Source organism: Miniopterus schreibersii (assembly GCF_964146895.1).
Source record: "Miniopterus schreibersii genome assembly, chromosome: 10".
Lineage (NCBI taxonomy): Eukaryota > Metazoa > Chordata > Mammalia > Chiroptera > Miniopteridae > Miniopterus > Miniopterus schreibersii.
Window position 1 is genome coordinate 14,057,457 of NC_138110.1, and position 14,357 is coordinate 14,071,813.

Below are 14,357 nucleotides of genomic sequence, written 5' to 3' on the forward strand. Positions count from 1 at the left end.
ACAGCCAGACAATGGACTATTATTCAGTGCTAAAAAGAAATGAGCCATCAAGACATGAAAAATATGAAGGAACCTTAAAAGCATATTACTCCATGAAAGAAGCCAATTTTAAAGGCTACATACTGTATGATTGCAACTAGATGACATTCTGGAAAAGGCAAAACTGTGGAGAGAGTACAAATTCCAGTGGTTGCCAGGGGTGATTGGGAAGGGATGAGTAGGCAGGGCACGGAGGATTTGTAGGCCAGTGAAACTACTCTGGGTGATGCTATAATGGTGGAAACATGTCATTATACGTTTGTCAAAACCTATAGAATCTACAACACCAAGAGTGGACTCTAATGTACACTATGGGTTATAATAATCTGTCAATGTAGGTTCATCAGTTGTGACAAATGTACCACTCTGGTGGGGGATACCGATAAGAAAGCTGTGCTTATCTGGGAGTTCAGGAGGTATATGGGAAATCACTAAAAAAACAACAAAACACCTATATTGGTAGTATCTGACCTTTTTGTTATAACAATCACAGATAGACTGTGCCCACAAGTCAAAGTAGGGGCTAATAGTGGTCAGGCAATAGAAGAAGTCTTAGTTCATGCCTGACTCTCAAGGGACCAGTTGGTGTATGGACCCACCTGTGGTTATTTCCTCAGTTCTTGGATATATATTTGGAATAGATACACTTGTCACTCTCAGAATCCCCACATTCTCTCTGTCATCCATAAGTAAGGGCCATTATGGTAGGAAGAGCTAACTAGAAGCCCATTCAATGCCCCCTCCCTACCAACGTAATAAACCAGAAGCAATAGCCCATCCCTCGGGGAATGGCAGAGAAATGACTTCTCAGTGTTACACTAAAGCTGGAAGCAGCACAAACTTAAATTGTTGGACGAGGCTTTAAGGAATTACATTTAAAATAATGGTCAGATATTTAAATCTTGTCAACCCAAAGTAAAGTGGAGAATTTGTCCCAGGTTTCAAACAAAATAATCTGTGTTTCAGTCGTGGGCGATTTTAGAGCCTGAATCACCCAGCTATTGGCCAATTTCTCCATTTAGAATCATAACATCTAACACTTCAAAAGAATCCAGAATCCATCTGGGTCAAATTTCTACCCATGACTGGCATCGCCTCTGAAAGACTGTACCATCATAAAGCCTCTGGTGAAACATTATCGAACATCTCCTAAATTCTCTAGCCGAAATAGAGCAGGAGACAACCACTAATCAAAAATTATGCTCAACACTGTTTAAATTGCACTTCCCTAATACTAGTCCCTTAAAAATCAGAAAAGGAGCTCATTTTATGAAGGCAGGAAAAAGCAGAAACCATAACAGGCTACCAGCCATCCTTCCAACCTCACACCCCTGGCCACAGGGCAGGGTCCTCCCTGAGCAGCCACACATTCCCTCCACAGGATGTGGCTGTGACAGATGTGATCTTGGAGGTCCCTCGTGGACCAATTCTTGATGCTATTGGGCCCCCAGTTTCGTCTGCTTGACTTGTTCTTACAAAGGAAGCCGTTAAAGTCAAGTCCTAAAGGACCACCAAGCACCTCAAGAGTCTCTAGCCCCACCCTTGGCAGGGGCTCAGGCTTTCTGTCCCTGTTCTCAGCTCCTCATTTCTCCATCTCAAGTAGTGCTGTGATATCAAGCACAGAGTCTTAGCCCCAATGGCCTGTTTCCGCCAAAGACCTAGGAACAGGAACAGGAACAGGGGCTGATTAATATTGGCTCTACTACCAGTATCTGGGGAGATCCAGTTTAGCTAGTGTCAGAAATCAAGCATTCCTTTGACTAGATCTTGATCATTACACAATTGTCTTTGACTTATTGTGTATCTTAAACCAGAACATAGTATTACTCATTACTCTTTTTTCATGGAAAAATAAGCATATTAATTTTCCACATGAAATCCCCTAAACACAGGTTGACACTGTGCACCCTCTCTTTATAATTCCCAGACACCCTCGCTCCCCTCAAGTGAGATAATCAGGAATAAAACTTTAAGAAGTCTCCCATAAGCCATTGACTCTCTTATTTATTGATGTATTTGCTCCATGAAGTACTAGGAATACAGAGGTGCGTAAGTTCTCAGATCCAGTTGAAGCTGTAAACGCGCAGGCCGTGATGAAAGGTATGCATCTGGTATAGAAACCCCTTAGAACGTCTGGGTAGCCTTTAGGAGTAGGGTGAAGAATTGCCCAGAGGCAATACCAGCTAACATTTTTAAAATATTTTAAAATTGATTTTTAGAGAGTAAGGAAGGGAAAGGGAGAGAAGAAAAAGAGAGATTGGTTGCCTCCTGCGTGCACCCCTGCCACAGATCAAGCCTGCAACCTGGTCATGTGCCCCGACTGGGAATCGAACCGGCAACCTTTTGGCGCATTTGATGACGCTCAGCCAACTGAGCCACACCAGTCAGGGAACCAGCTCACATTTTTGCATGCTTATTTTTGTATCAGTTAAGTGCTTTTTATATTTATTATCAATTTCGTCCTTACAAAAAATCTATTTGACAGACAATAAAAATAAGTCTCAGAAATGAAGAGTAACTTGTCCAGCGTCACAGAGGTAAGAGATGACAGAGTCAGAACTGGAATCCAGCTCTGCGAAATCCAATATCACACTCTCATTTGCCACACCACAGTCTCTCCTTGGCTCTTTTCTGCCCTTTGAAACGCCCTGGATGGCATGAGCAGACACCGGTCCAGGTGGGAGTTTCAGCTTCTAGTTTCTAAGTCCAAGTTACTGCCTGCAGACTGGTGGCGTTGGAAGCCAACCTCAGCTCAAGAGCAGACACTGCAGAGTCTCGGGGATCCTGGTGCCCTTGTGCCTGATGAGAGAGGTAAGACTCATTCTTACACGGAGCACAAACAGGAAGACATCTGATGGATGACATGGGATTTGGTCAGTCCTCCTAAGAACGCTGGAACCTGGCTGGCCGGGCAGGAATGTGTATTGTCGTCTCAGATCTGAGTCAGCAACACCTGGCTAATGGTGCCAGACACCAGCTTTCTGAGTCACTCTCTGCCTTTGCTGTCTTTTGCGTCTGTGGAAGGATATGTGTCAGAAGAACCGCACTCTTACCCAGGGTGGAAATGTGGGCTGCCTCTCTCCCTCCTCCTCAGTCTGTCTCCCACTCCGCTGCCTAAGTGTTCTTGTCAAAATAAGCCATTTCTCCAACTACCACCCTCTTCTGTTTCAGCTGACTCTTCCCATTACCTCCCTTTGCCTTGCGGTTGCTACAAGCAGCCACAAGGAGTTTTATGCTAAGAAAAGTGTCAAGAATTGAAGGGGGGGGAGGGGAGGGGAGAGAAAGGAAGGGAATGACAGTCATTAACCAGAGCTGCTCATTTTGATGTATGTCCCATGCTGTGTGACTTTCATGAGACAGCCAAGAGCTTTTAAAATTTGGCTTCTACATTCTAACTGAAAGCTCTATTTTTAAAAAAAGCTGGGGAGACATTTTCTTACATTTGCTACATGGTGCGGCTCAATAGTTTCTTCAAGAGTTTGACAGGCACAGGAAGGAGCCCCCTGTGGTGCTGGGTACCCTGGAACGAAACTCAGGAAATCTGGGCTGTCCTCCTGGCTGTGCCCCCACATAGCAGTGTCACCTTGATCCACCGTCTTTTCCTTTGGGCCTCAGTTTCCTCATCAAGAAACAAAGTTGTGACCTGGAACTTCTGGAGCAAATATAAATTTTATAATCGTGGCAAAAACGTAACTATATTTTCCTATAACTTAGAAAAGTTATATTAAAGCCACCTTCTGCCTGGTTTGCAGCAACTTAATATAGTCAATTCCAGTTTTAAAACTGGGTCAACTTGAGATTATTTAAAAACTCCTACCCTCTCCCTCTCCTCCCCAGATGGCAACTAAGTTAAGGGAGGCAGATCTTGACTCTCTTGGGCCATGTTTGCATTGGCTTCTCCCTCTCGATCTGTCTCATTCAGGTGTCAGCATCCTTGGAGAGGTAGCCTCTCTTACATGGTCCTTAGAGGTGACCTCCCCCACTGCTTGATCGTTGGCTTCTGCCCTCGCCGAAGTGCCTGAGTCCTGTCACGGCCTCCGATCTGCACATCCACGAGCTCCGCCAGCAGTCTAACCTCAAGTCCCAGACTTCCATGGGCCTACCGGTCCTCTCTTTATGTCCTCTCTTGGCTAACTTCCTGAGTGTTTCTGATTCCCGGGTGGGCTTTGGTACTGCCACTCACTATTGTCTGGCCTTAAAACACTCCATTCATCTCTACTCCATTATCCTACCTACACCACTGTGGCTCAGGGGACACTGGCAAGGCACGCAGGGGTCCAGATGACGCGCTTCTGCTCTGGAATGATCAGTCTTAAAAAGAGCGGGTATCTTTATGCCTGGCGCCACCTTCAGGACTCAGCTGGAAGGGGGGCGACGCAAAGACAACCCTTATAATCTCCGCTGATTCTCCTCTGTGCTCCCCAAACCCTCGCTTAGAGTGTTGAAGGGGGACCAAAGAAAAGCGGGTTACGCCAGATAGTGTCCCCCTTCATATCTTTTTGGTTATACATCTGAATGGTACCTTTGATCTTAGAAATCAAGACTTCACCACCTTAGTCTCAGACTCTGACGTGACCCCTTGTCCCCCGAGTGGGTAGCTCGGGTTTGCTGTCTACGCTGGGGCCAGCACAGAATCTTGGGGTACAAAGGAAGAGATTGAAAAGTAGGACATGCGGAGGCAGAACAAAGCTATTAACATACCTATAACCATCTGTGGCTGAGTGACTTGACCCTAAGTGTGAAATCTAAGATTAAAAATCAAGGGTTTGCTGTTCTTAAAGAAACTCATTAAAATGCATATATTCATTGAATTCTTACTACTTGCATTGTTCTAGGACCTGAGAATTCAACAGTGCACAAAACAGAGGGTTCTTGCTTGCATGATATTTTATTCTAGTGGGGAGGGAGACAAGCGAATAAATAAGTGATTAGGATAATTTTAGAGATTAAAAATGTTATTTATAATGGTGAGGTGCCAGCCTTGCCATCTAAATCTTGGGAAGACTTAGGGGCAGGGCAGCTGTGGGGTCCTCAGGCCTATGGCAGGTCCTAGGAGACAGTACAGGACAGCACAGACCTAGTCCGAGCCCCACACGGTGGAGGAGAGAGCCGTGGCACAGGCAAGCCCTCAGCTACGCGGCTGCCATCTGAGGGTATGGAGACAGGCAGGGGAGCCAGGGAAGAGTCAGGAGCAGCCCCCATGTGCCAGGAGGATCTTGATGGAAGTCAGGTCCTGGCAGAGATGCTCAACCACACTGGGCCAACTACAGCACCATCCCCATGACCTTGATGTTCCAGTCCAGGGATGGGCCCCTGACGCAGCTTCCCCTCAGTGCCCACGGCTACCTGCAGTCACATGTCCTCCAAGAACCAGAGACGAAGAGACAGCGCGTTTGTAGAAAGAGGGAGAGGAGAACCTGATGGGAGGCACAGAGCGGAGCAGAGGCGAGAGATGGGGAGGAGCCCTGACACGCTGGAGTCCCATGTTCCAGAGGTTCCGGGCATGACCCCAGCCCTGTCCTGGGTTCCATCAGACCCCTGGTGTCTTTATAGCAAAGTCCCCTTTTGATTTAAGCCTGGAGGAAACTAGGTTTCTGTCACCAGCTACCAAAAATGTCTTAGCCAAACAGAGCATTCTTACAGTGTGCAGGTGGACTCGGGTGGAAACGGCGGCATGAAGGAAGCGCGGCTTCAGGAACAGAAGGAATTCATGCCATAAACATTCCTCTGTCCCCCCGGAGGCTGCCTGCAGCGGCCGAGCTGCTGCCTGCGTGTGACGTGCTCAAGGGCCAGTTTACTCAGACCGGATAAATTGGTCACAGAGCAGATGCTACACGGAGTATAACTGAACTTCATTAGCATTTTGCCTTTGCCAAAACAAGTCTTTGCCAGAAGTACCAGCCCATCGGGGTTTTCTGTTTGTTAAAATGGAACAAGGCCTCCGGGCATTCTGGAGAGGGTCACAGGCCACCTGGCCGATGGCTGCTTCAGTCCCCCACAGTAGAGAGGAAACACAGTGAACCCACAAAGCCGGGACTGCCTGGGAGCCTCCGAGCCCCTTCCTGTCCACACTGAGCTGGATCTGCCCCAGCGATGGCTCTTCATTGATGGATGACAGCCCAGAGGGCTCAGTGAGTCTCCCCAACGCTCACAGCTTCCTGGACTTGTGCCACCCACTCCTTGCCCTCCCCAGGACCCGCCTTCCTCCTGCCCCATCCTTCCACCCGCACTCTAGGCCCGAGCTAAACTAGAAACGCAGATCGTGGGAAAACAGAGGCAGTCTCCTCCAGCAAGGCCTTGGTTAGCAAAATACAATGAGCATCGAACTGCTTAAAACGTCATTGGAAGGACTTCCATTTTAATCAATATGGCAAACCATATATTCAGAGGGATCTCTTGCAATGCAGCATACTGGACTTTTCAAAATTTTATTAATTTAAAGCACAGTCGAACTGTCAAGAAAGTAAAGGAATTCCTCAGAGACCAGAAATGACCATAAAGCTTGAACTCAGAGGGCAAGGGCAAGCAATACTATTGGTGGTATTTTTTTTTTTTTAATCCCTGGTGGTCTAGAGCCTGGATTTTAATGGGCCACATGCACAGGGGTCAGGAATACCCAAATGCACTTTTCCAGATGTTTAAAAAACACAATCTCATTCAAATACAAAGTGAGCACATGTCAAAGTTTTATGTAACTCGTTAATGACAAAGCCAGCAGAATGACAAAGACAGTTTAAGGGAAGATACCAGAAATTTGATTAGATAGATAGATAGATAGATAGATGATAGAAAAAGTGTTTGTGGTTTCTGAATTGTATTTTTTAAATGGCTTAATATTCTACAGGGCAAAAGAAAACAGTTATAGCTTTTGGAATTGTCTCCGCTAACAACAAAAATCATGTGCATCTCATCAGCAATTATTTCCTACAAACCACTATCTAACTGTCTGTATTGTAAGGTTTCTGGGTACTAATCAATAGAAAACAAAGTTGCATTCCCCTATCTAGAGTCACATGACCTTTAGGAAGTTTGTTAGAGAGTCCCCTAAAATGACATGAAGTTAGGCCTTTTTACTGGTGGGCTTGTCATATTAGACAAAATGACATTGATTCTCAAGCATATCTTAAATTATATGTCCTGTCATCGACAAGGAATGGGGTAGAAGTCATTAGAAAATCTCTCCTATGCTAACATAGTAACCTCACTCTTAGACTCTGCCCTGTATCTACGGATGGTTTTGGAGCATCTTGCTCTGAATAATTGAAGATCACTGTACTTGGAGCAAGGATCTAAACCCACCCATGCTCACATACAGATGGCCAACAGACACATGAAAAAATGCTCGATGTCACTAATCATCAGAGAGATGCAAATTAAAACCACAATGAGATATCACTTCACACCTGCCAGAATGGCTGCCATCAACAAATCAACAAACAACAAGTGCCGGAGAGGCTGTGGAGAAAGAGGAAGGCTCGTGCACTGCTGGTGGGAATGCAGACTGGGGCAGCCACTGTAGAAAACAGTATGAGTTTTCTCAAAAAGTTAAAAATAAAACTGCCTTTTGACCCCACAATCCCACTTCTGGGGATACAGCCTAAGAAACCCGAAACACTAATTCAAAAGAATATATGCACCCCTATGTTCACTGAAGCGTTATTTACAATTACCAAGATCTGGAAACAGCCCAACTTCCCGTCAGTAGGTGAGTGGGTAAAAAGCTGTGGTACATGTACACAATGGAATACTACTTGCCCGTAAAAAAGGAAGTAAATCTTACCTTTTGCAACAGCATGGATGGACCTGGAGATTATTATGCTTAGCGAAATAAGCCGGCCAGAGAAAGACAAATACCATATGACCTCACTTCTATGTGGAATCTAATAAGCAAAATAAACTGATGAACAAAATAGAAACAGATGCGTGGATACATGAAACACTGACAGCTGTCAGAGGCGAGGGGAGGGAGGGACTTGATGAAAGAAAGTGAAGGGATTAGCCAAAAAACATATATACATAACACATAGACAGATGCAGCAGTGTGGTGATAGCCAGAGGGAAAGGGGGTGGGGCCTAGGTTGAGGTGGGCAAAGGGGGACCAAATGGGGACAGAAAGAGACATTGCTTGGGGTGAGGGGTGCACGATGCAGCATGCAGATGATGTTTTATTGCAAACCAATGTCACCCCAATAAATTCAATTAAAAGAATAAATAAAAGAAACCCGCCCATGCTCTTGGTATTTAATGAGCAGATCTTCCTGGGTGCCTCTGATCAGCTGACCTTTATTTTCATTTGCAAAAGAATATATTTCCCTTCACTTTATTTGCCTTGCTGGTTAGAGGCCTTCGTGCCGAAACAGTCTTCCAGCTATTTATCGAGCAAATAAAGCAAACCCATTCCAGGTCTGCTCGTCTTCATGAGCCTGCGAAGTGCTGTTAGCAGAAGTATGTTCCTGAATTGAAGCCTAGAGGTTAATCAGGACCAACATTTGCGAACAACGAAGTCCAGCTGGTGAAAAGCAGGGACGAAGCCGTATTTGCAATAAACCTTGTGGATGTGTGTGGAGAGCACTCATTTAGAAGACACTCCCAGGTGCCTGCTGCACATCTTGGCGTCTGTCATCAAACTTGGCAGCCACTGTGTGTCTTTTCCCTGCCTGTTCTCACCTCCTGTGCCAGGAAAACAGGAGGTACCCAAAACAAAGCCTTGAGGGTCAACGAACTCAGCACTCCTCCCCCATTCCCAGGGGTTCCTCTGAAACACTCAATCACATTCTTTTTTTTTTTTTTTAAATATATCTTTATTGATTTCAGAGAGAGGAAAGGAGAGGGAGAGAGAGAGAGAGAAACATCAATGAGGAGAGAGTCATTGATCAGCTGCCTCCTGCACGCCCCTGACTGGGGATCGAGCCCGCAACCTGGGCATGTGCCCTGCCCGGGAATCAAATCTCGGTCTCCTGGATCCTAGATTGATGCTCAACCACTGAGCCACACCCGGCCAGGCATCAATCACATTCTTGAGTGTGTTGTTCAGGACTGTCTTCCCTGCCCAGCAGGCTGATGGCACGCCTTTTCCTCACGGTCTGAAGAGGGGGCACCGGAGCTGGCCTCAGCTGGCTGCCTGGCTCCATCCATGGCAGGTGCATGGGTCTGCCAGTGCGCCCCTACCCAGCTACAGAGAACTGGGGGCTTACCCAACAGACATTCACCGTCTCTCAGTCACGAAGGCTGGAAATCCGAGACCAAAGTGTTGGCAGGGTTGGCTCCTCCTGAGGGCTGGGAGGGAGAACCTGTTCCGTGTCTCTCCTCAACCCTGGAGGTTGGCTGGCCATGTCTGGCATTTCTTGGCTCCTGCTGCGTCACCCTGACCTCTGTCTTTGTCTTCACGTGGTGTTCTTTCTGTGTGAGTGTCTGTGTTCAAATTTCCCCTTTTTATAAGGACACCAGTCCTATTGGATTTGGGGACCACCCAAGTTCAGTGTGACTTTATCCTAACTAATTACATCTACGATATCCAAATAAAGTCACATTCTGAGATACTGGGGTTAGGATTTCAACATGTGAAATTTTGGGGATGCACTTAGCCCTTACACCAGGTGGGTAACCTGGCCATGTCTCCCGACCTCTTAGATCCTCGGCTTTTTGTCTCTAACACTAGGAGGATGTGCCTGCCCTGCAGGGCCCGTGGAGAGTGAGTTAGCACAGCACCTGGCACACAAAAGACGCTGGAGATTTCTGCGCATAATCGCCAGACCCCAAACATCTCACGCTATTACAACTAAGTCAGTTTGGCCTTTAATGGCTTTATCTACTGGGTTCCACTTCTGTTTAGAGAAAAAGGTCTGACGTAAGCCAAGCAGCACATGATACTGCGAGGAGTCCCCACAAAGATCAGAAGCACAGGGTCCAATCTCACCCTGGGCAGGTGCCAACCAGCAGGGAGCCGCCGAGCTCAGGCGCTCAGATGAGAAATGGGATAAGCACCCGCAAGCGAGATAATTTGCTCAAAAGCCCTCTGTGAAATGTATGCCGCGAATAAGAACATAATGGGCTGTCTAGCCACACTCTGTGACCAGAAATATGAGAGGGATTCAGTTTATGTTCACACCGGTTCTCTCCTATTTGTCAACTCCGTGTTTTATTGATCCCAACACTCATCGCCTCCGTTGTTTCATGTTGATTTACAGGGACGATCGACCTGTGTTGCCTGCCTCCTTCATTGTACCTCATGCTACCAAGAAATCAATATAAATGTGTCAGGAAAGATCAAATGTTTTCAGGGTCTGCCCCACACCAATAAACTAAGCCACGTTCTGGGCCTTGCTGCTCAACTCAGCCGTAAGCATCAGGAAAAGTGAGAACAGGAAGCTGAGCGAGAGGCAGGGATCGATGGCAAGAGAAGCCAGGGCCCAAACACAGTGCTCCGTGACTTGTTCAGCAGCGGGTTCTGGGGGGCGTGAGATTCATGACCCCCAATGATTCAACCGTCTTCCTGCCTGGAGCATCCATGTAACCCCAAAGACCCTCCAGGGCGCCAGGGAGAAGAATCCCAATGCTAGCACTTTCACTAAATCATTTTGCTCGGACAAGGCCAACCCAGCTATGTAAATCAGTCTTTTTCAATTATGCCGGAGGTGAGGCAGGACCTACAAGAACCTTGGGGAGAAGGAGCCGAGGCAGAGCAGGTCTCCAGGTGCCTGTAGAGCCATCAGGAATCAGAGGCACCAGCTTGTACAAGACACCAGCTGGGCGGATCAGAGGCCAGACCTTAAATACCACCTTAGCCTTCAGAATCCACCCACCTTAGCCTTCAGAATCCACCCACCTTAGCCTTCAGAATCCACCCACCTTAGCCTTCAGAATCCACCCACCTTCAGCAGATGGCTCTCCACCCATTTCCCTCACCTTCCACCCAGGTGGTTTCTTACTTACATCCACACCAGCCCCTGCTGGCTCTTGCCGTGGGTTTTTCTCAGACTCAGGATTCTGCCATTTCTGTGGCTCAGATTTCACCACTGATTGTCGACGTGTCCTTCCTGACCAAGACCCCTCCCCACCCATTTTACTCTCCTTCTACCTGTCCACCCATGTGTGACCTCAGCACTGGTGCCTGTCTCTGGCATCAATATTCCTGGTCGGTGTGTAGATTCTAGAGAAACTCTTTCCTGAGCTACGAGATGACCCAAAGCAGACTAACAGCCAGGGCTCCAAGTGAATGAGGGGCCTTGAGCCAACCAGGCAGAGAGCTGAGATGACCTGGAGAACAGGGACTTTGGGCAGGAGGGCAGGGCCGTAGGGGGTTGGAATACAATAGGAATCATACAATAGGAATTGGGGATAAGCAGAGGCCAGCCAGATTTCCTGAGGATGTGGGGGAAGGGGGTGAGGAAACCAGGGCGTAGTCTGGCCACACTCCAAACATCATGCCGACTGTTGTTGACCAAAAAAAATAGCCCTGGAAGCTAAAAACAAGACTTTGACCCTAAGGCAAATGTCTAACCCATCAGAGGAATTTGCTAGAACCCTTTCTCAGGGAAGGGTCAAGACAATGGAGACCAGAGTTGGGTAACTGCACCCGCTGGGACAAGAAGACAGGGCAAAGGTAGGGATGGAGGTTGTGGACGCCAGTTGGTCCCCTCCACTCCTTAGAGCTCAGCCAAGACACATGAGTGGTGCTGGGAGCACCCTCATGTGCAAAGTGAGCCCTCAGCCATCCGTGGGGTCCCAGCCACTCTCACATCATCCCTTTTTGCCCGCCCACAGCTCTTAGGTTGGCTTTTTCGAAAGGGGCATTGCCAGAAAATGTCAGTGGTGAGAATTGTGCAAAAGAGCCCTTGCGACATGATGGGCAGAACAAGCAAAGGGAAATATCCTTACCTCTGAGAAATGGGTCACACATCCACCCTCCCAGCTGAAAACACAGAACCAGGGACCGCGTGTCCTGGGCACAGTGCCCTTCTACTCCAAGCTGTGTGTCCAGGAGGAGTCCTGTTGGCCTTTGTAACTGGGCTGCCCATAACATAACGGCTGCCCCGCCCCCAAGGCCTGCCTGGCTCACTTTGCTTAGGCCGAAGCCACTACAGTTTAGAGGATTATCCAAACAATGGAGTGTCAGAAATCTGCATACAACACAGGAGAGGCTGGAGCCCCAACAAGAACTGCCCTCTGCAGGGTCCTGCTTCCACCTGCCCCTTAGTAGCTCTGAGGCTGGAACGCAGCCTCTGGGCCCTGGCACTCAGGGCAAAGAGCAGAAAGTGGTCTCTGAGCAGAAAGTGGAGCAGGAGTGAGGGTGGGAAAGCAAATTCACACCATGGCAGCTGTTTCTACCTCCTATTTCAAATGCATTGCAAAAATAATAGACCTCACGGATGCAGTGCGCTCGGCTCCCATAAGGGTGTTCTGCAGGGCAGCTTTGCTTTTTCATGTCTTGAATGGCAGCTGGCTCTTGGACAGCGGTTTCACCTTTTTTTTAATTTAAAAAAAAAAGCTTCTCCTATATACTGCGTCTTCCACAGTCTCAGAACCTCTGGAAATGCCTTATTAGGAACATAAAGGTTTGAAAGGTGTTATGCATTGAACCGTGTCCCTTCCTCCCACAGACTCCTTCGCTGAAGTCCTTACCCCAGTACCTCAGAGCGCAAACTTATTTGGAAATAGGGTCCTCACAAAAATTATTAGTTAAGATGAAGTCACGCTGGAGTTGGGTGGGCCCTAGTGCAATAAGACTGGTGACCTCACCAAAAGGAGAAACTTGCACACAGGTCCGCACACAGGAAGGACATGGGAAGGTGAAGGCAGAAGCCCATAATGCCAGAGGTGGCCGGCCCACCTCCCAAACTCAGGAAAGGCATGGACCTGGTTCTCCCTCGCAGCCTTCAGAAGGCAGCAGCCCCCCCAACACCCTGATCTTGGACTTCTAGCCTCCAGAGCTGTGAGAGAATAAACGTCTGTTGTTTGAGGCCCCAGTTTGTGGTAGTTTGTCCCCACAGCCCCACAAAGCTCATGCAAAGGCACTGACATAGATAGGAAAGCTAAAGGTCTAGTTGAAGGGAACTGCCCAGAGCCATTTAACGAATTGGACAGATTCGGGGTATTGGGGCTGGCGGAGAGCTTGTAATTCAGGGAGGAGAACTACTTGGCCATCCTGAAATGTATCCTCTCCCTGGAGAAACAAGACAGGCATTCAGGGGTCCAGGCTGGGAGCTGAGCCAAATTCCAACTCCCACGGCCATTTTCAAAAATAGCATCATTAATGTGGTGATCTCAGGTCTCCTGGTTCTGGTTCCTAGCTCTTTCCTACATGCGGGCAAAATCCCCTGACCTGAGAACCAAAGGTCAGGTGCCCCAGAGGCAGCCTTCTGAGATCGGGGAGAGCCCCCGAGCCTGCTGGGTGGCAGGCTTCCCTCATTCCCACTCTCCTTCCAGATATTGGCAGGGAAGGGAGAGTTTAAGTGCATTTAGCATGTCCACTGGCCACCCAAGCCCCAGGGGTCTGGTCACCCACTGGTCACTGGCACTGAGCCCTATAGAGCTCACTGAAGAAGGAGGTAAGTAAGGATGATGTTCCTGTAGTCAAGGGGCAGGTATCAGAGGAATGGAGCTGCCCAGTGGGCCACAGCCTCTGCTCTTCCCTTGCAAAGCTCCCTTGAGCATCTTTGATCTCAGAGCCTGTAATTTACTGCCCTAGGGACAGCCTTCAGTTCTTTGTTTTAGATTAAGGCCCAGAAACAGCTAAACTTGGTTCCAACCCTTCCTTGTCCATTACTAGCTGTGTGACCTTGGGCAAGTTACTTAACCTCTCTGAGTCTCACTTTCCTCAACTATATTAAGGAAATAATAGCAGTGACTTTGGGTTGGGTTAAGTAAAATAATTCATCTAAAGGGATTAGCCTTCAGGTACATCATAGGTCCTCAACCCATGTTCACTCCTTAATAGGCTCACTTCCATACCTGATAAAGATATCACCCTGCTTCCCTCCCCTCTAGGAAACACCGCCCCATCTTGCTTAACCAAACCCACTCTCCCTGTGCTCAGCAGCAAGTAAAACTCCTGTTGTTGTGACGGACCAGAGCAGACCACATTAGACATCGATTATACCCTTTTCTACCCGTGGGATGAAATTCACTCATGTTTCCCTCTCCCACCTCTAAGGTGCAAGCACAGGTCCCCGCAGGTCTGCAGGTTAGAGAACTGGGCAGCTTGTTCCCCTGCACGTGCCGAGAGCATTTTTACACGTTGGCAAGACAGGGCAGAGAAGCAATGCCGGCGAGCCGGATGGCCGGAGAAACACTGGGAAATTGTATTCTTCCAAAGCTAG